The following is a 20860-nucleotide window of genomic DNA, read 5'->3' as shown; positions in this document are numbered from 1 at the left end:
GTTGTACAACCATCAAAACAATCTTTAAGTTTAGAACATTCCATCACTCCACATAGAAGCCTTGTATCCATTAAGTCACTTCCCATCACTCTCCACCATTCCCACACTCCTCAACGCTAACCCAAATTGCTTATTTCAATAATTACAGTTTTCTACTTCATGATTTTTAATTTGGTGTCTTCCAAATCAGCCTGTTTTTTTAATAGTGTCTTATTTTTGCATCATGGTTTCTATCGTTTCTTTTGAATATATTTTAAATATATTTTTTTTCAGACTTTTTGGTTATCTCAAGTTCTTGGTGTATATTCATTTGTTTTGTATTAATTTGATCTTTAATTGTGGAAACGTGCCTGCACTGTAGGACTGTTTGTGTGCATGTCTCCAGGCCTGTAGCATCAATGGCCTGGGCACATTTCTGACAATCATTTCTCAGCTGAGACATTCCTACACCATATGGGCAATGTCACTTTGAATACAAATCCACATGTGGCACATGTGCCAGGTTTTGATTTCTCAGGGAGACTTTTTTAAACCCAGGGCCTGGAAGACCAGGACGCTTGTCACTATCCATGGATAGTGGCCCACCTTTCACTGAGAGGACAGCCCTTCAAATTCCTGGCTTGATGCAGGGGGTCTCTGTGCTAATTTCCCAGCTTTGAGAGCTAACCTGGAAAGTAAACTGAAGGAAGCTGCTAGCCAGTCAGGCCTGATACCACCTCACTGACCCGAACCAAAGTTGCTGCAGCATCAGTTTGAACTTGAAACTGGAAGCTCAATTGTACATTGTTCTTTCTTTCTTCCTTTCTTTTCTTTCTTTCTTTCTCTCTTTCTCTCTCTCTCTCTCTCTCTCTCTCTCTTTCTCTCTTTATCTTTCTTTCTTTCTTTCTTTCTTTCTTTCTTGGGTGGTCATGGCAGGCATGTTCAATTAAAGTATTTCTAGGATTTTGTGTCTTTAGGAGTTTAGCATGCTGTGATGCTCAAGATCACATGCGTGTGAACATGTACAAAGTGCGATGACTTCACACCCTACCTGTCCTGCAGTTCAGCCACAATGAACTTCTCAAGGGTCCAGGAACCAACCAGGTTGCCTGTCTTGAGCATAGCATGCTGCTCCCTCTGTTTAGAATGTCCATCCCCTTCCTCTCCACTTGACAGTTGATTTCTAGCCTGGCAGGACTCCGCTCAGCCTTTCTCTGAAGACTTTAAAACTCTTTGCAGACTCAGTTGCTTATTTTTTCTACCTGCGTCTCAGCTACATCCCACATGGCTTTCATTAGTTGGAAAGTGTGTGCTGAACACCTGTTAGCTCTCTCAGACACTGTCCCAGTATCCAAGGATACAGGGATGATAAGGCCAACAAGATCTTTTCTTTCGGGAAGCTTGCAGTGTACTAAGAAGAGATACTGAGTGATTACCAGCAGTGATAAATGCATGAAGAACACAGGTAACAATGGAGTGACTTCTTGGGGGCCTACTTGAGGTTGGTCGGTCAGAGGCTCCTCCTAGGAGGACAGAAGTCTGGAGACAGAACCTGCAGGGCAGAATGAATACAAAGTGCAATGATCCTCAGGTGGGAATGAGCTTAGAAGAAACAAAAAGATAGTGGGCCTGAGGTCAGTGTGTAGCTATGTGGGGAAGGGTTGTGTGAAGGGAACAGCTTTGGAGAGAGAACTGGCAGGGGAGGTGGGGAGTCAAGAGAGGATCAGAGACGGAAGATGCTTTGTGCATGTTTATCTGTTGATAGGAATGACCCAGGGGCTGACAAATTTACTACCTGGGATGGAAGGCAACTGCAAGAGCAAAGCCCACATAGAGGAAAGAAGAAATTGGGTCTAGTGCCTAAGTAGAGGAGAGGTACGATAACAGAGATGGTTTATCTGTTTTCATAGGAAAGAACGTGGAGAATGTGGACATACAAAGCATGCATGTAGGCTAGTAGATTTGGTCATGTGAAGACAAGTGTCACTAAGTTCATTAACTACAGATAATCCCCAAGGAACCATATGATTGGAGGGGGGGAGGGAGGTGGAGGTGGTTCACAGCAGGTAGTATAGACAAAAGCCCACCAACATAGATCAAGTACCATAAAAATGTTCATGCTCTGACCTAATGATTCTATTTCTTGAAATTGTATATCAAATATCTGGAATACAGAAAAAGCTCTGTCAAGAGCTGATTTTCTTTTATTATTAAAAAAACTCTGGGGTGGGGGGTGCCTTGGTGGCTCAGTCAGTTAAGCGTCCGACTTCAGCTCAGGTCATGATCTTGTGGTTCATGGGTTTGAGCACTGTGACGGGCTCTGTCTGACAGCTCAGAGCCTGGAACCTGCTTCGGATTCTGTGTCTCCCTCTCTGCCCCTCCCCCCACTGGTGCACGCTCTCTCTCTCTCGCTCTCATAAATATAAAAAAATTTTTAACGTTTATTTTTGACAGAGACAGATCATGAGCAGAGGAGGGGTAGAGAAAGGGAGATACAGAATCTGAAGCAGGCTCCAGGCTGAGCTCTCAGCACAGAGCCCAATGTGGGGCTCAAACCCATGAACTGTGTGAGATCATGACCTGAGCCGAAGTCAGATGCTTAACTGACTGAGCCACCCAGGTGCCCCTCTTTTCTTTTTTTAAAAATAATTTCCCTCTAGGCTCTGTGCCGACAGCTTAGAGCCTGGAGCCTTCGGATTCTGTGTCTCCTCTCTCTGCTCCTCCCCCACTCGTGCTCTGTCTCTGTCTCAGAAATAAATAAACATTTAAAAAAATTTTTTTAATAAATAAATAAATAAATAAAATAATTTCCCTCTATCCTTCAGAGGTGTTTTTGGTGTCGTTGTTGTTGTTTTTATGTTTTACTTGTTTTTTGAGAGAGAGTGTGAGCAAGGGAGGGGCAGAAAGAGAGGGGGACAGGGGATCCAAAGCAAGCTCTGCGGTGACAGCAGTGAGTCCAATGCAGGTCTCATGAGATCATGACCTGAACCAAAGTCGGATGCTCAACCAACTGAGCCACCCAGGCACCCCAACTGATTCCTTATTCCGATAGAGAAATGGTGTGGTATGTTGTGATCAGTTGTTAATGAAATATTTCTCACCTACTAAACAGGTGAACTTTTTTCAGGAACTAAATGGCTTACAACCCAAGTATTTTGTATTTTGTATTTGATGGACATTTAAGGACATTATGCTATGTGAAATGTCAGAGGAAGACAAATATCCTATAATCTCATATGTGGAATCTAAAAAACGCAAACTCAAAGAAACAGATTGGTTTGTCAAAAGTTGGTGTGTGTGTGTGAAATGAGTGAAGGTGGTCAAAAGGTACAGATTTCCAGTTATAAGATAAATAAGTCATGGTGACATAATACCCGGCATGGTGACTATAGTTAATAATACTGTATTGTATGTTTGAAGGTTGCTAAGAGTGAATCTTAAAAGTTGTCACCACTGGAAAAAAAATTGTAACTATGTGAGGGCATGGATGTTAAGTAAATTTATTGTGGTGATCATCTTACTGTATATATATAATGATTAATACAATGTTATATGTCAGTTACCTCAATAAGGCTAGAATATACATATGTGTGTTTGTATATACATATACACAAAACTTATATTTTTTATAAATATATGTATACACACACACACACACACACACACACACACCTTTAAAATTTTTTTTTATTTTGGGACACCTGGCTGGCTCAGTGGGAATAGCATGTGACTCTTGATCTCCAGGTTGTGAGTTGGAGCTCCACGTTGGGCATGGAGCCTACTTTAAAAAAAGGTTTTTTGTTTTTTTTTATTTGACTTAAAGTTAAAACTAGATACTTGAGTAAACACACAAAAGAGGTAAACATTTGTACTTCCAAAAGGGATGTTTGAGAACTGAACTTGCCTTCTCATCCAGGTCAGTTTACTTCAGAGTAGACAGGAAGTGCCAACTGTTCAGCCCCCCTTCCCCTTATGGATGTGGGAGCTCTGGATCTCATGCCTGCTGACCCCTGCTAAGCCTGCACTCACTTGGATAGACAGGAGCAAAGGCCTCAGCTACCTGCCGTGATACCAAACTGGCTTGGGCTCTCTGAACAGCACAAATTGACAAGAGTTCAAAGGAGAGTTCCAGACAAGCCTTTACTGGGGCTTGTGCTCCAGCACAGGAGAGACAACACAAAGGAGAGTCTTCAGGCTGGCTCCCAGAGGAGAAGTCTCCCAGAGAGCCTGATAGAGACAGGTGGGAAAGGGTGAAGTCTAAACATGTAGGAGCAAGGATTGTTTGTTTTTTCCACTTAAAGGTCATGCTGCTTCTTGCCTCGCACGTCTAATTAGCCTGTGAAATCTCCACTCCTGGGCATGATTTTTAGTATTGTAATGGTGGACAAAGTCGGTGAAAGGTCAGCGTTGGCATCTATCTTAGCACAGACTGGTTTGTTACTGTTCTGCCACCGAGCTTCCATTTTAGGTGACTGTCCCCTCCTGAGCTCTATTACTCGGGTTGGTTGGCTCAGCTCTTCTGCAGACCTAGCAGCAGAACACTGGATTCTGTGGTTAGGGGTGAGAGGGCCTGATTCCAGTTCCTGCCTTGCCTCATCAGGGCCCCTGAGAAGGCTTCAGCAGTTTCAGTGCCTCCTTTTATGGTGCCAGCCTGCTGTTGTCCCTCCTAGTCACCAACTTCCCGTGGACTGCAAACTCACAGCTGGGTGAACCGCAGCTCTGCATCTGGTATCACAGCTTTCGACATCTCTGCATTTCAGGATCGGATGAAGAGGCTGCCAGTTGTATATGCCTCTTTAAAGTGGAAAAACAAAACCGTTTGCTGTATGTCCTGTTCTTGGTGGATAAAAATGGGCTGGTTTAAATCATAATCATAGCTTGCTTGCCTATGTAAGATTGCACAGAGGTAGCTCTGGGATTCTAACTAGGATCTGGTCAGAACTCACCTTTTCAGAAACTTGGCTTCTGCCAGTTTCTAATTTTCAACGAGCAGGGGTGGTTTTCAAAATGTTTAACAACTTAGGGGCCATTGACCGTAGTGCTGTCAGACATTAAGCCTCTAATGCCAGATCAGGGTAAGGTCCTGGAGAGATGGGGAATGGTCAGAGGTTACTTATGAAAGTATTTTGATATTTTAGTAATTGGTATAGCCCTGGGGTACTACTCAGCTGAATCTCCTCTTTCTGTCTCTCTCATATACATACACACACAGGTCTTGTAACTCCCAGATTTATTTGCATTCAAAATAGAGAAAGGATCTGGGAATGCAAGCTGGTGCAGCCACTCTGGAAAACAGTATGGAGGTTCCTCAAAAAACTAAAAATAGAGGGGTGCCTGGGTGACTCAGTCGGTTAAGCGTCCGACTTCGGCTCAGGTCATGATCTCACAATCCGTGAGTTCCAGCCCCGCGTCGGGCTCTGTACTGACAGCTCGGAGCCTGGAGCCTGTTTCAGATTCTGTGTCTCCCTCTCTCTCTGCCCCTCCTCTACTCATGCTCTGTCTCTCTGTGTCTCAAAAATAAATAAAAACATTAAAAAAAAAAAAATAGACTACCCTATGACCCAGCAATTGCACTACTAGGCATTTATCCACGGGATACGGGTGTGGTGTTTCGAAGGGACACATGCACCCCCATGTTTATAGCAGCACTATCAACAATAACCAAAGTATGGAAAGAGCCCAAATGTCCATCGATGGATGAATGGATGTGTATGTGTACATATATATATATATATATATATATATATATATATATATACACACACACATATATATGTGTGTATATATATGTATATATATACAATGGAGTATTACTCTGCAATCAAAAAGAATGAAATCTTGCCATTTGCAACTACGTGGATGGAACTGGAGGGTATTATGCGAAGTGAAATCAGAGAAAGACAAAAATCGTATGACTTCACTCATATGAGGACTTTGATGAACATAAGGGAAGGGAAACAAAAATAATATAAAAACAGGGAGGAAGACAAAACAGAAGACACTCATAAATATGGAGAACAAACTGAGGGTTACAGGAGGGGTTGTGGGAGGAGGGATGGGATAAATGGGGAAGGGGCACTAAGGAATCTACTCCTGAAATCATTGTTGCACTATATGCTAACTAATTTGGATGTAAATTAAAAATAAAATTCAAGAAAAAATAGAGAAGGATGAAGGGCAGCCTGCCTGTGAGCCCAGGTGTTTGTGGCTAGGCACTGTTAAGTGTTTTCTATATCTTACTGAAACTTCACACAACACTTGGGGAATTTTTAAAACACTCTAACGCACTTAATGCTTTTATGCTCTCTAATGCTCTTACAATCTTTACATCGGGTCTTTCACTCAACACATTTTATTATGTGCCCACCATATCAGGCTGGGATTAAAGAAGGAGAGCAAGATAGGAAGGTTCCAGCTCTGCTGGAGCCTTCATGCTAGTGGGGAGAGACAGACAAGAAAAAAAAACCCAGCTATGTAGATTAGCCTGGGAACAAGTGCTACATTAGATATAGTGCTTGGGGGTGGCCTTTTTGAGAAGATGCTATTTGATCTGCCAAAGATAGAAAAATCGGTGGGAGGGGGGCGGCAGGGAGAGTTCCAGATCAGGAGAGAGAATGCTAAGAGCGAAGGCATGAATGGGGGCAGGGGTACCGATGCAGAGAAAACAAGCTGAAATGGTTGGCGCTTTGTAAGTCAGGGAGAAACTCAGGAGTTGAGTTTGAGCCCCCACACTGGGGTGGGGGTGGTGGTGGTGGTGGTGATTACTTAAATAAATAAATAAACTTAAAAAATATAAGAATACATAATATATAAAAAATATATATAATATATATGTAAATATATATAACACATATATAACATATTTTATATATATATATATAAAGTTACCTAAGTGCTACCAATAGAGCACTCATTACATGATTGTTCAGAGGTGCCTGGCTGGCTCATTTGGAAGAACATGTGACTCTTGGTCTTGGGATTGTGAGTTTGAGCCCCACATTGGGTATAGATATTAAATAAATATTGTTCAACCATATGACAAAACCATGAAGCTGTTAAAAGTTGAAGGACATATCTGTGTGTGAACTGAGAAATTAAAAGAGTCAAGATATATTGTCACAACAGAAGCAAGGTAAGTTTGTATAGTATCCTATTTATGTAGAAAAAAAAAATCTTGTGTACAGTATTTTCACATGTGTCTTTGGAAAGGTACTCTCTTTGGTAAGCGTGGCGTGAGGTGAGGGAGTGTGTGAGGGTGGAGAGTGATCCTCTTTTCACTGTTTTCCCTTTTTGTACCTTTAAGTTTGTGCCATTTGCATGTATTAATCCCCCCAAATCAACGAGGCAATTCTTCAACCTTTTATTTAAAAAAAATTTCAAATACACACAAAAACAGAATAGCGTATAATGAACTCTCGCCTATCACCGAGCCAACTTGTGTCATCTCTCTCTTTCCTCCCTTTCCCCCTTAAGGATATTCAGCTATTGAAAAAAAAAAAAAAAGAACATTCCTTAGATCGTTGCAAACCCTTAATTTCCCAAATTCTGAAAAACTGAAAATTCAGGTTGATTTTGAGAAATTTTTGCCAATTTTATTATTATTTACATTGTTTAGTGTTTATTCCTTTTATGGAGGAGTGCCTTTTTGGATGTCCTTACTTAACCATACCTGCTGATGTCCTTGACTGGAATATTTTAAACTTTTTTTTTAAGTTTCTTTATTTTGAGAGAGAGAGTGAGTGTGTGTGCATGCGTGCACATGAGTGTGAACAGGGAAGGGGCAGAGAGAGAGAGAGAGAGAGGTCAGCACAGAGCCAGATGTGGGGCTCAATCCCACTAACCACGAGATCATGACCTGAGCTGAAATCAAGTATCAGACATTTAACTGACTGAGCCACCCAGACACCCCTATTACATCATTTTATATATCATTTAACACACAAATAATTCAGAATGTAACTAATATGAAAAGATTTTTAAGATTTAATTAAATATCATTGTTACATGTAAAAAATTGAATAGTTCTTTAATGCCATCTAGTATCTACCCACCCAATCCATGTCCAAATATATCCAGTTTTTCAAAAATATTTTTACTTTTTCTTTTTTTTTTTTTAAACTCCATTTGTTCAGTTCAGGATACAAATAAGGGCCACACACTGCATTTAGCTAGCATGTCTTTTGTTAAAAAGAAAAATCACAGGTCCAAAACGGAGTCACTTATTCATGATAGGCCACATCGCCAAACTGAGGTTTAACACTTAATGTAATTGCTGTTTCAACTTCCTCCAGAAATGCAATCTTACCTGGTCAGTCAGGGATTTTCTGGCCAGCACCAGTGAGGTAATCTGTCGTATGGGCCAAGGTTAAGCCAACCCAAAATGTGCTACTTTGGCATACTGATTATTTTATTTTATTATTTTTACATTTATTTATTTATTTTGAGAGAGAGGGAGAGGGAGAAAGTGCTTTCAAGAGAGAGCAGGGGAGGGACAGAGAGAGAATCCCAAGCAGGCCCCAAGCTGGCAGTGTAGGAACCCAACGTGGGGCTCAAACTCACAAATTTTGAGTTCATAACCTGAGCTGAGATTAAGAGTTGGAAGCCTACTGACTGAGACACCCAGGTGCTCCATGGCATACTGATTATTTTAAGTAAAAGTTACTTAAGAAACAGCCAATGCTGAAAAAGATGTCTGATGCCCCTTTGTCTCCAGAAAACAGGATAGAAATTTCCCTTGTGAATGGCATCCTTTCTACACCAGGAGGTAATAATATATACTTATTACCAGAGATAGGGAATTTAGACCTGAGAAGGGTATATAAATAATGATGTTACTTTTTACTAATTTACTGCCCCAACACAAATTCAGTTTAAAATTCCTTATTAATACCATGTGATTTTATTCTTATGTGGAATTTAAAAAACAGATGAACATATGGGAAGGGGGAAAGAAAGGAGAGGGAAACAAACCACAAAAGAATATTTAAAATTTTTTTTTAAATTTATTTTTGAGAGAGAGAAAGTGGAGGAAGGGCAGAGGGAGAGGGAGACACAGAATCCAAAGCAGGCTCCAGGCTCTGAGCTGTCAGCACAGAGCCCAACCTGGGGCTTGAACTCACAAACCTTGAGATCATGACCTGAGCCAAAGTCTGCACTTAACCAGCTGAGCCACCCAGGCACCTCCACAAAAGAATCTTAACGACAGAGAACAAACTGAGGGTGAATGGAGGGAGGGGGATGGGGGATGGGCTAAATGGGTGATGGGTACTAAGAAGGGCACTTGTAATGAGCACTTGGTGTTGTATGTATGTAAGTGATGAATCACTGAATTCTACGCCTGAAACCAGTATTACACTGTAAGTTAACTAGCTAAAATTTAAATAAAAATAAAATTCCTTACTAATTGAAGCTCATGAACATGAATTTTCTTTGTCCTGTCAATTCCTCAAAGATTTATTGTCTCTTTGTGTAAAAACTACAAAAACTGCCTGCCCTACTAATTTGTTTGGTCTGAATTTTGTTATTGGGCCTTCTTGCACATGTAATTAAATCGGCTTTTTCCTCCTCTTAATCTGTTTCGTGTCAATTTTATTCTTAGACTAGCTAGAAGAATCTTGAAGGGTATGGAAAATTTTTCCTTCCCAACACTGTGACAGGGGCCCTCTCCATCCCCTAAAGGAAGTTGAGATATTTCACCTGATAAGATTTCTCACTCCACCAAGGGAAGGTGATCTTACCTGAAACAATCCTTTCTTTTCTTTTGCTAACTATCCTACCCCATTTCTGTCTATAAAACCCTTCCTTTTGTATAGCTCCTTGAAGTTCTTTTGTATTTGCTGGATGGGATGCTGCAGGATTCATAAGCAGCTTAACAAAGCCAATTAGATCTTCAATTTTGCTCAGCTGAATTTTTTTCTTAAGTCTCTAATTGATAAATCAATCTGTAACAGTTCCATGCCTCTATTTTTTTTTTTAAGTAAGTTTTATGACCCATGTGGGGTTTGAATTCACTATCCCAAGACCAAGACTCCTGTTTTATGGACTGAGCCAGCCATGCACCTTGATGCCTCTATTCTTTAATAACTTTTCTTGGAGATAGATCACTTGTATAGAATTCTATAGAATATGACTGTTTGCATACTTGTGGTGTTATCTCCTAGTCAATTTAAAAAACATGGGGCACCTGGCTGGCTCAGTTGATTGAGCATCATTGAGCTTTCAGCTCAGGTCATAATCTCATGGTTTGTGAGTTCAAGCCCTGCATTGGGCTTTGCACTGATGGTGTGGAGTCTGCTTGGGATTCTCTCTGTCTCTCTGCCGTGACTCTGCTTGCACTCTCTCTCTCAAAATAAATAAATAAATAAACTTAAAAACAAATAACAACAAATTTCCTGGGGCGCCTACCTGGCTCAGTTGGTAGAATGTGCGACTCTTGATCTCAGGGTTGTAAGTTTGGGCCACATGTTGGATGTAGAAATTGCTTAAAAATAAAATATTAAAACAAAACCATTTTCCTGGCATGACTCACAAGATTAGAGGTATGAATAGCTTTTACTTATGATTAGATTGATCCTCTAATGCAGCACATCTTAAGACTCTTCAAGGATCAGGATACTTTAATATGCTTGAATGCCTTCCCTACCACTTGGAGCTGTAATATCTAGGAACGGACCACTTGCTTGTCATTTTTCTTTTCTACCTTTAGAATTCTACTTAAGGGTGGATGCCTTAAGGTCACTCTCCTGACTCCATTATCCAACTTCAGCTTCTGAGAATCCTAAATTCCATCCTGACTGGACTGTCCTTCAGTATTCCTGCTATCCTATCCTACACTAACGACATGGAACTGGAATTGTCTGTCTCTTGTACTGCAAGGAACTCTTTGAGATCTGGTTCATTCTGTGCTTGGAAGTTAGAGGAAATGCAGGGCAGTACTGTTTATGGCTTAAACACAATGGAGTCACTTAAATTAAATCAGTCACTGTGCTGTCAGCACAGAGCCTGATATGAGGCTCAAACTCACAAACTGCGAGATCATGACCTGAGCCGAAGCTGGATGCTTAACTGACTGAGCCACCCAGGTGCCCCATATTTATTTATTTTTATTTATTTACTTTGAAGGAGGGAGGGAGGGGGAGAGAGAAAGAGAGAGAAAGAGAGAGAGAGAGAGAGAATCCCGAGCCAGAGATCCACATTGTCAGCATGGAGCCTGATGTGGAGCTTGAACTAATGAACCATGAAATCATGACCTGAGCCAAAATCAAGAGTTGGATGCTTAACTGAGCCACCCAGATACCCCTTTATTTTTTTAAGTAATGTCTCTGTCCAGTACGGGGCTCTAACTCACGACCCTGAGATTGAATTGTATGCTTTAACAACTGAGCCAGCCAGTTGCCCAATATTTAAAAAAATTTTTATTCATGTTGTCGTATTATTTCCCAAAAGTTAGAAGACCATTTGTTTGGAATTTGTATTGTGAACCTCATATAAATGGAATCATCCCTATCCTCTTTTGCCCCTATTTAACGGCATCTGTGACATTCATCCAAGTTGTGTTTATCAGTACTTATTTCATGTACTTCACTGTATGACCACACTACGGTTCATTTGCATGCAGCAGCACTGTTGGACATTGGATGGATCGATTATTCTGATCAAAGCTGCTATGCACACTTCTGTACAAGCCTCTATTAGATGTATGCCCTCATTCCAATTGCTGGGTCGCACGCCGAGTGAGTATAAACTTAGCTCCAACAGACACTGTTAAATGTTTTTCAAAGTGGTCGTACCACATGGTTCAGCTTTTATAACTTGGTCTGACTCAGGAAGGGAGTCACACTAAGAGGCCCGACTTGCATTGGGGTGATATAAACTCCAGCTGCACGCTTGACTAAGCTAAGTGCTTTCATTTAAATGCTCAAAATACTAGCAGGCAGGAGCTCCAATTTCACGGATAAATAGACTTAGCATGGCCAAGTGCCTTGACCACAGTTTCACTCTAGGCCACACGCTGGAACTGCCACTCCGCCCCCGAACAAATTTCTTATTCAAACCCTGAAAAACTGGGTGTTCTTGAGGGCATTAAGTTTAGCTCACAGCGCGAAGAAAGTCAGCACCGCTTAACACCTTCGCCGCGCCTCCGTTGGCAGCGCGGACTTCCGCTCAGCGGGAACAAAGGAAGCCCTCAGGCAAGCCGCAAGGGGATTCGGCCGGGTCCCACCCCTCACCTACGCACCTGCGCAGATGGAGGCCGACCGAGCTAGGCGCCCCAGGCGCGAGTGACGTAGTAACGTCCGACGGTGCGTGGTGACGCCAGGGCGTGCGCTCGGTGGCTCGTAGGGGAAGATGGCGGCTGCTCCTTTGGAGGAGAGGGATTGAGAGGGGAGGAGGGAAGAGGCTAGATGCGAGAGACCTTCCCGGCGGTGGAGACGAACTCTTCGCTCGCCATTCATTAGGAGCTTTGCTCAGCGCCGGAGGGTGAGTGCGGCGGCGGCACGGGACTGCTCGCTTGCTGCAGACGATGGCACTTTCCGCCATTTTCAAGCTCGGCCGTTGCGTGCTTTGGGGGCCTAGAGGGGCGCCTGGGGACAGGTTGGGAGAACTGGGAGCATCGTCGTCGGGAGGGCCCTTTGAGGCTGGGTCGACTTTTAGGGGAGGGAGCTGGAGGCTTGAGGTAGACCAGAAAAGGAGGGCATGGTGGAAGTAAAGCCCCTGATTGGCGACGAGAAGACGTAGGTAGGGTAGGCCACGGATAAGACGTGAAGTTTGGAGAAGGGAAGCGCGTTAAACGTAGATTTGGGGCGGGAGTGGAAGGGGCTGAGCCGAGAGTTGAATGGAGTGCGGCTTTTGGTTCAAGGGTCGCGGGAAGTTAATGGGAAACCTGTGAAACAGCAGCAGGTTTAGCCTCGATATTATCGTGTCTTGAAATTGGTGTTTGTAATAGGTATAAGTCCACAGCTTGACGGGCAAAAACCCTTCTCCTTTGGAATAGTTACATTCCTGTTTTGCTTGCTTTCGATCATGTTAGTTGCAAGTGTGCCTACAGTAACTCCCTCTTTATCTCCGGTTTTAAGTTGCTCCCTGACAACTACGTATTTAGGATTTTAGCTTTTTTTTTTTTTTTTTTTTTTTTTTTTTAAAGAAATACTAATACTCTTTTGTAACCCTTGTGGTTAGTGACCCTTCCGTCGTAAGAGGAAGGTGGGTCGACAGGGAATTCCGTAATTGGATCTGTTCAAATCAGATCAGAAAAGTACTTGTTACTTGTAGAAAACTTGTCAAGAATGTTTTTAAGTAATTTCTGCACAGATGACATTATCTTAACTGTTTAGGAACTTTGGAAGACATTAGAGTATGAACAAAAAAAGCCGGTGTTAAAAGAAATACCTTTTGGGAGCGCTGAGTTGACTTTTAAGTACACTCTGGAGATAGAGTGTATGCAGTATTTTTGCCTGTGAACGTGATGCAATGGTAGATCTATTTAAAACAAAACTTTTAGAGACTGTTAGTTAAAAGGAAACATGTTAATTGTTCTCATGGTGGCTTTTTCTTTTCCTAATCTTAATTGGATTTGACACCCATCTTTAATCGCCATAAGATACTTTTGCAGTTTTTAATTGGTCTCCTTGCTTGGAAGATAAAATAACTGGAACGACTTTTTTTTTTTTTTTTTTTTTGGCAGAGGCTTGCAGTTACTCTTTAGCCTGTTTCATTGAACTTTACGGAAAAATTTTCTCTTTTTGTACTCGTGGTAAGAATATTGATAGAAAGTTGACCTTACATCACAATGATGTAGTTACAAATAAATTCTTATCTATGATGTTGATGGCTTAACTTACATACTTTGGTGAAAAGTACTAAAAGGTCAGATTTTGCCATCACAGATTTATCTTGATCTAAGGCTTTAATTATACTTTTGCTAACCACTTAATGTATTTTTTCAGTTCTCTTTGCTAAGTAATAAGTCCATATTTCACATTGCTTTGGGAGAAACATGTTATTTATTGCCAAATTCCAAACTGTTTCATATTTCAGAGTAGGAAAGTAAGGTTATAGCAAAGCTTTAAAACTACAACAAATCTGTTGCTTGTGTGTCAGTTAAGTATCTGATTCTTGATCTCAGGGTCGTGAGTTCAAACCCAGTGTTGGGCTTTTTATTAAAAAATAAAAATTAAAAAAAAACCCAAACTACAACAGATATATTGACAGAAATATTAGTGAAAGTCTCACTTATGAATATATATGTAATCCTTTTGAGGTTGCTTAGCAAAAAATTAGGGGTCTTAGTACTGTTTTTAGATAAAGTGGTATTATTTGTAGTCTGCAGATTAGAAATCTTTATTATCAAAGAATATTTAATTAAATACCATAAGCTTACAACTTGCTTAAATACTGCAGATTTGTTCTTTTAAGATTCCAGAACATTCCAAGATTTTGTGTTGAAATTTTTGCTTGTAAGAGAGGTTATATCTGTTTTTCTTTTCTTTTCTTCTTTGTTTCTTTTCTTTTCTTTTCTTTTTATTTTTTTTTTGTCGAATGGTGAAAGTTTCTCTGTTGCTGTGTAATGTGTTGTGACAAGTAGGTCTCCTGACCATAGTTTTAATGCTTCAAGATATTTTATCTTTTGTCTTTGACAGTGACATAGTTTAAAAACTTTCCTCCTTGAACACACACTGTGGCTGGTAACATTTGTGTCCCCATTGCGAAAGATTTACATTAGTGCCAGACATGGAAGCTCTTAAGTATGTTGGAAAATATTCCCCAAATTACACTTCTCCATTTCTGGTCCTTGATTGTTTTATGTAGTATTTTCTCGTGAAAATTGACTGACTTCATAATGTTTGTATTGTACCGTATATTCATAATTTGAATGCTTATAAATTCTCAGAGCTGGGTAGTATTGGAAAGGGCTTGACTTCCGGCATCAGACAGACCTAGGTTTGAATGCCAGGCTCACCACTAACTAGCTTTTTTTAAAATATTGGGTCAGATAATGAAACTCTGAACATCAGTTTCCTTACACATGAAAGTGTTAAATAAATAAAAACACCCTACAAATTACTTAGCCAACTAAATTCAAGTAACAGAAAGAAAAATGCCAAAATTTATTGAATGCTTACTACATTATCATTTTCTTTCACCTTTGAGATAACTATTATAATAATTATTTTTTTTGAGGTATAATTGACATGTAACATGATATTAGTTTCAGGTGTACAACATAATGATTTAGTATTTATATCTATTGCAAAATGACCACCTCAATAAGTCTAGTTAACGTCTGTCACCATAGAAGGTTACACATTTTTTTTTCTTGTGATAACTTTTAGGATCTACGTATATGCACTATACTATTATTAAATATAGTCGCCATGTTGTACATTACATCCCCATGACTTATTTTATAACTGGAAGTTTGTACCTTTTCCCCTTCACCTATTTTGCCTCCCTTCCACTTTTCAGTTCTTAAAGATTAACTCAGATATCTTTATTAAAGACTTGGCAGTCTCATTCTCTTGTAAACTATTCCTTTCCCTGTGTTATTAAAGCATTTGGTACATATCTCTGCTTAATGTATTTTGATTGTGTATCTTCTCCACTACTTTGTGAGCTCTTTGAAGGCAGATCCTTCATTGCCTTACATTTTTGTATTCATAAAACCATGGCATTCTAAAAATTGTTTTATAGAAGTGAGTGAATTTTCCACAAAAACTATTCTCATGATTCTACTGGGATTCATTTCACACAGATCTGGTTTATTTCTACTCCTTGGCTTTAACTTTTTGCCTGTCTTCCTCCTCTAGACTATTCGTAACCTATTCATTCCTCAAAATCCAGCTAAATCTCATCCCATTAATAAGGTCTTCAGAAACTTGTCATGTATTTATTTATTAAAAACATTTTAAATGTTTATTTGTTTTTGAGAGAGACAGAGACAGAGCATGAGTGGGGGAGGGGCACAGAGCTAGAGAGACACAGAATCCAAAGCAGGCTGCAGGCTCTGAGCTGTCAGCACAGAGCCTGACGTGGGGCTCGAACCCATGAACCGTGAAATCATGACCTGAGCTGAAGTGTGACACTTAACCCCACTCAGCTACCCAGGCTCTCCTTTTTATTTATTTATAATTCCTCTCTCCAGTTAGCCTAGGGTCTGTGTGACTGCCTTCTGTTACTTTGTGTCCTTTAGTACCTGGCACTATGCCTTACCCATTTTGAGTAGGTCCTTGGGTGGGATGATAAATGCAAAATTGTGCTTGAGGCTGAGTTTGTTATAGGCTCCTGCTCTATTCACTGTCCCACTTAGGAAGATACTTTTAAGAGCCATTTCTCCTTTTTTGGATGTGGGATATTCTGGTAACTTTCTTATCTTTTTATGTTATGAGAAATTGCAAACATCCAGAAAAGTTGAAAGAATGAATACCTATTACCTTCCATTTAGATTTACCTGTTACTAACACTTAACCATTTTGCTTTAGCTATCTAAGTCCCCTCTCAACAACCAATTGAAATTAAATTGCATATGCCATGCTATTTGTCCCCTAAACACCTCAGGATGCCTCTTTTTTTTTTTTTTTTTTTTAAAGTTTATTTATTTTGAGAGAGAGAGCATGCATGTGCATGGGGAGGGGGGGGATTACAGAGCAGAGAGGAGAAGCAGAGGGAGAGGGAGAGAGAGAATCCCAAGCAGGCTCAGCACTGTCAGTGCAGAACCTGACATGGGACTTGAACGCATGAACCATGAGATCATTACCTGAGCTGAGATCAAGAGTTGGATGCTTCACTAACTGAGCCATCCAGATGCCCCAGGATGCATCTTTTAAAAATAGTGTCATTCTTCTACACTTTAAACATTTTTATTTCAAGCCTGACTCCATCTAAGGCAGTACTAAAAACACGATACCATTATTGTGCCTGAGGCAATTAGCATTAAGTCTTTGGCATTGATTATTTTTTTAATTTTTATTTTTTATAGATTTTTAAAAATTTTTAAATTTATTTATTTATTTGGAGGGAGAGAGAGAGAGAGAGGGAGGGAAAGAGAGAATGAGCAGGGGAGGGTCAGAGAGAGAGAGAGGAAGAGAGAGAATCCTAAGCAGGCTCTGCACTGACAGCACAGAGCCAGATGCGGGGCTAGAACTCAGGAACTGTGAGATCATGACGTGAGCTAAAGTTGGATGTTTAACCGACTGAGTCACCCAGGCACCCTTTTAAAGATTTTATTTATTTATTTTATTTTATTTTTTATTTACTTATTTTTTTAAACTAATGTTTTTTTATTATTATTTTTTTTAACGTTTATTTATTTTTGGGACAGAGAGAGACAGAGCATGAACGGGGGAGGGGCAAAGAGAGAGGGAGACACAGAATCGGAAGCAGGCTCCATGCTCTGAGCCATCAGCCCAGAGCCCGACGTGGGGCTCGAACTCACGAACGGCGAGATCGTGACCTGAGCCGAAGTCGGATGCTCAACCGACTGAGCCACCCAGGCGCCCCTTATTTATTTTTTTTAATTAAAAAAAATTTTTTTTTTAACGTTTATTTATTTTTGAGACAGAGAGAGACAGAGCATGAACGAGGGAGGGTCAGAGAGAGAAGGAGACACAGAATCTGAAGCAGGCTCCAGGCTCTGAGCTGTCAGCACAGAGCCCGACGCGGGGCTTGAACTCACGGACTGTGAGATCATGACCTGAGCCGAAGTCGGCCGCTTAACCGACTGAGTCACCCAGGCGCCCCATTTAAAGATTTTATTTTTAAGTAATCTCTACCCCCCCGTGTGGGGCCTGAGCTTACAACCCCGAGATCAAGAGTCACATGCTCCACTGACTGAGCCAGCCAGGCACCCCTTTATTGTTTTTTCTCTCTCTCTGTTTTTTTTTTTTTTTGATGTTTTTATTTTTGAGACAGAACAAGCGAGAGAGCGAGTGAGAGAACAAGAGCAGGGGAGCGGCAGAGAGAGAGGGAGATAGAGGCTCTGAAGCAGGCTCCAGGCTCTGTCAGCACAGAGCCTGATGTGGGGCTGGAACTCACCAACTGTGAGATCATGACCTGAGATGAAATTGGATGCTTAACCGATTGAGCCACCCAGAGCCCCTCTTGTTTTTTGTTTTTGTTTTTAATGTTTGTTTACTTTTGAGAGAGAGAGGGAGGGAGAGATTTAGCAGGGGAGGAGGGGCAGAGAGAGAGGGGGACAGATGATCTGAAGCAGGCTCTGTGCTGATAGAGAGCCTGCTGTGGGGCTCGAACTCACGAACTGTGAGATCATGACCTGAGCTGAAGTTGGATGCTTAACCGACTGAGCCACCCAGCACCCAATCGATTTAATTTTGTAATATATCAAATAGGTACATGGTTTACAATTTAAGACTATACTGAAAGAATTACTTCAGTCTTGGTTCTGTCTCTAGGCTCTCCACTACAATTCTCACTCACCCAGTGTATGTATGTGTGTATTCTTATTTTTCTTTTCTGTAAAAACTTGTGATCTTTTTTAAATTGTGATGAAAAAATTTACCGTCTTAACCATTTTTAAGCATACAGTTTAGTAGCATTAAGTATATTCACATTGTTGTGCCACAGATCTGAGAACTTTCTTCATCTTATAAAACTGGAACTCTGTACCCATGGAACAACTCCCCATTTCCGCCTCCTCCAGCCTGTGGCTATTCTACTTTGTGTTTCTAGGAGTTTGACTATTTTAGATACCTCATATGGTTGAAATCATGCATTATTTTTGTGGCTGGCTTATTGCACTTAACCATAATGTCCACAAGGCTCATCCATGTTGTAGAATGTGGCAAGATTTCCTTCCTTTTTTACAGCTTAGCAATATTCCATTGTATGTATATACCACATTATATTTATCCATTCATCCATGGCTCATTGACTTTTTGGTTATTGTGAATACTGCTGCTGTGAGCATGGGGGTGTCCAAATATCTCTTCATGATCCTGTTTTCAATTCTTTTTAAATTTTTTTTTGTTTTAACGTTTATTTATTTTTGAGACAGAGAGAGACAGAGCATGAACGGGGGAGGGTAAGAGAGAGGGAGACACAGAATCTGAAACAGGCTCTAGGCTCTGAGCCGTCAGCACAGAGCCCAACGTGGGGCTCGAACTCACGGACCGCGAAATCATGACCTGAGCTGAAGTCGGCCGCTTAACCAACTGAGCCACCCAGGCGCCCCTCAATTCTTATGAATATATACCCAGAAGTGGGATTGCTGGATCATATGGTAGTCTATTTTTCATTAAAAATTTTTTTTTAAAACGTTTATTTATTTTTGAGAGACAGGGCATGAGCTGGAGAGGGGCAGAGATAGACACAGAATCGGAAACAGGCTCCAGGCTCTGAGCTGTCATTGCAGAGCCTGACGCGGGGCTCAGACCCATGAACTGTGAGATCATGACCTGAGCTGAAGTCAGATGCTTAACTGACTGAGCCACCCAGGCACCCCTATTTTTCATTTTTTGAGCAGCTTCCATCCCGTTTTCCATAGCGATCATACCATTTTATATTTTATATTCCTGCTAATAGTACAAAAGGGTTCCAATTTCTCCACATCCCCATCAACAATGTTTCTTTGATAGTAGCCATTCTGTTAGGTGTGAGGTGATATTTCATTGTGGTTTTAATTTGCATTTCTCTCATGATTAGTGATGTTGAGCATCTTTTCATAAGCTTGTTGGCAATTTGTATATCAGCTTTGGAGAAATGTCTGTTCAAATCCTTTGCCCCAATTTTAATTGGATTATTTGATTTTTTGTTGTTGAGTTGTAGGAGTTCTTTACCTCTTCTGGATACTAACCCCTTATCAGGCATGTGATTTGCGGGTATTTTCTCCCATTCTGTAGGTTGCCTTTTCTCTCTTAATTGTGTTCTTTGCTGTGCAAAAGTTGGAAAGTTTGATGTTTCCCATTTCTGTGTGTGATCCTTGTTCTTTTTCCACCTAACAATATATTCAAGAAATCATTCCATATCAATTCAGAGCTCCCCCCTTCCCCCACACCCACCCCGTGATAATGTGATTTATAATAAGAAATACATATTTGATCTTTGTCCAGTTTTTGGCACAGAGCTCCTAAAACTCTTGGAATTTCCTAGGTGATTAGAGTGATGTGTGTCTTGACATTCAAAACAAACCTCTTTGAACCACACTGTATTTATGTTAAGGAGCTGACTTTTGGAAAGCTGTGGGATAGGGGCTGGTTGCCAGGGAAACCAACCAAGTGATTAGATGGTTGGATTTTCAGTCTCACCTTCTCAACCTCAGAGAGAGAGGTTGGAGGTAGGATCAGTTGCCAGTGGCCAGTGATTTAGTGAACCATGCCTAGGTAAAGAAGCCTCCATAAAAGGCCAAAAGGATGAGGTTCAGAAAGCTTCCAATTTGGTGATTGTGTAGAGATTTGGGTAGCTTGGTGGGTCAGCGGATGTGGATGCTCTAACCCTTTTCCTACATACCTTGCCCTGTATGTCTCTTCCATCTGACTAACCAGTAATCTAGTAAGTAAAATGTTTGGGTTGTTATCACTTTCAAGTTATTACGAAAAATAGTGAATAATGTTATGAATAATAGTTATGAATAATAGCATACAAGTTTTTGTGTAGACATAATGCTTTCGGTTCTCTTGGCATTATACCTAGGAATGGAATTGCTGGTTGTTATGGTAATTCTGTATTTGTGATTTAAGGAGATTCCAAATCTGTTTTCTCAAAAGACTGTACTATTTCATATTCTTACCAGCAGTATATGAGGGTTAGAATTTCTCCATATCCTCACCACCACGTGTTATTTGCCTTCTTTTAGATTATAGCTACCCTAATGGATGTGCAGTGTTATCTCATGGCTTTGATTTGCATTTTCCTAATGACTAATAATGGTGAA

At 40.7% G+C, this 20860-nt stretch overlaps 1 protein-coding gene across 12 annotated transcripts in view; it reads left to right on the top strand.

Annotated features, from left to right (window-relative positions):
* The first annotated feature begins 12341 nt into the window (after positions 1-12341).
* WDR33 (WD repeat domain 33) overlaps positions 12342-20860 on the top strand; it is a 107184-nt gene continuing 98665 nt past the window's right edge. For all 12 annotated transcript variants that reach the window (XM_019469470.2, XM_053910103.1, XM_019469468.2 and 9 more), the window contains exon 1: positions 12342-12456. The gene's annotated coding sequence lies outside the window, so the exon portion shown is untranslated. The remainder of the gene's footprint in view (positions 12457-20860) is intronic.

Source organism: Panthera pardus, unplaced genomic scaffold (genome assembly GCF_024362965.1).
Source record: "Panthera pardus isolate Hobbes unplaced genomic scaffold, ASM2436296v1 HiC_scaffold_10, whole genome shotgun sequence".
Lineage (NCBI taxonomy): Eukaryota > Metazoa > Chordata > Mammalia > Carnivora > Felidae > Panthera > Panthera pardus.
The sequence above is the reverse complement of the archived record's forward strand: the minus strand, read 5'-3'. Positions and strand labels throughout refer to the sequence as shown.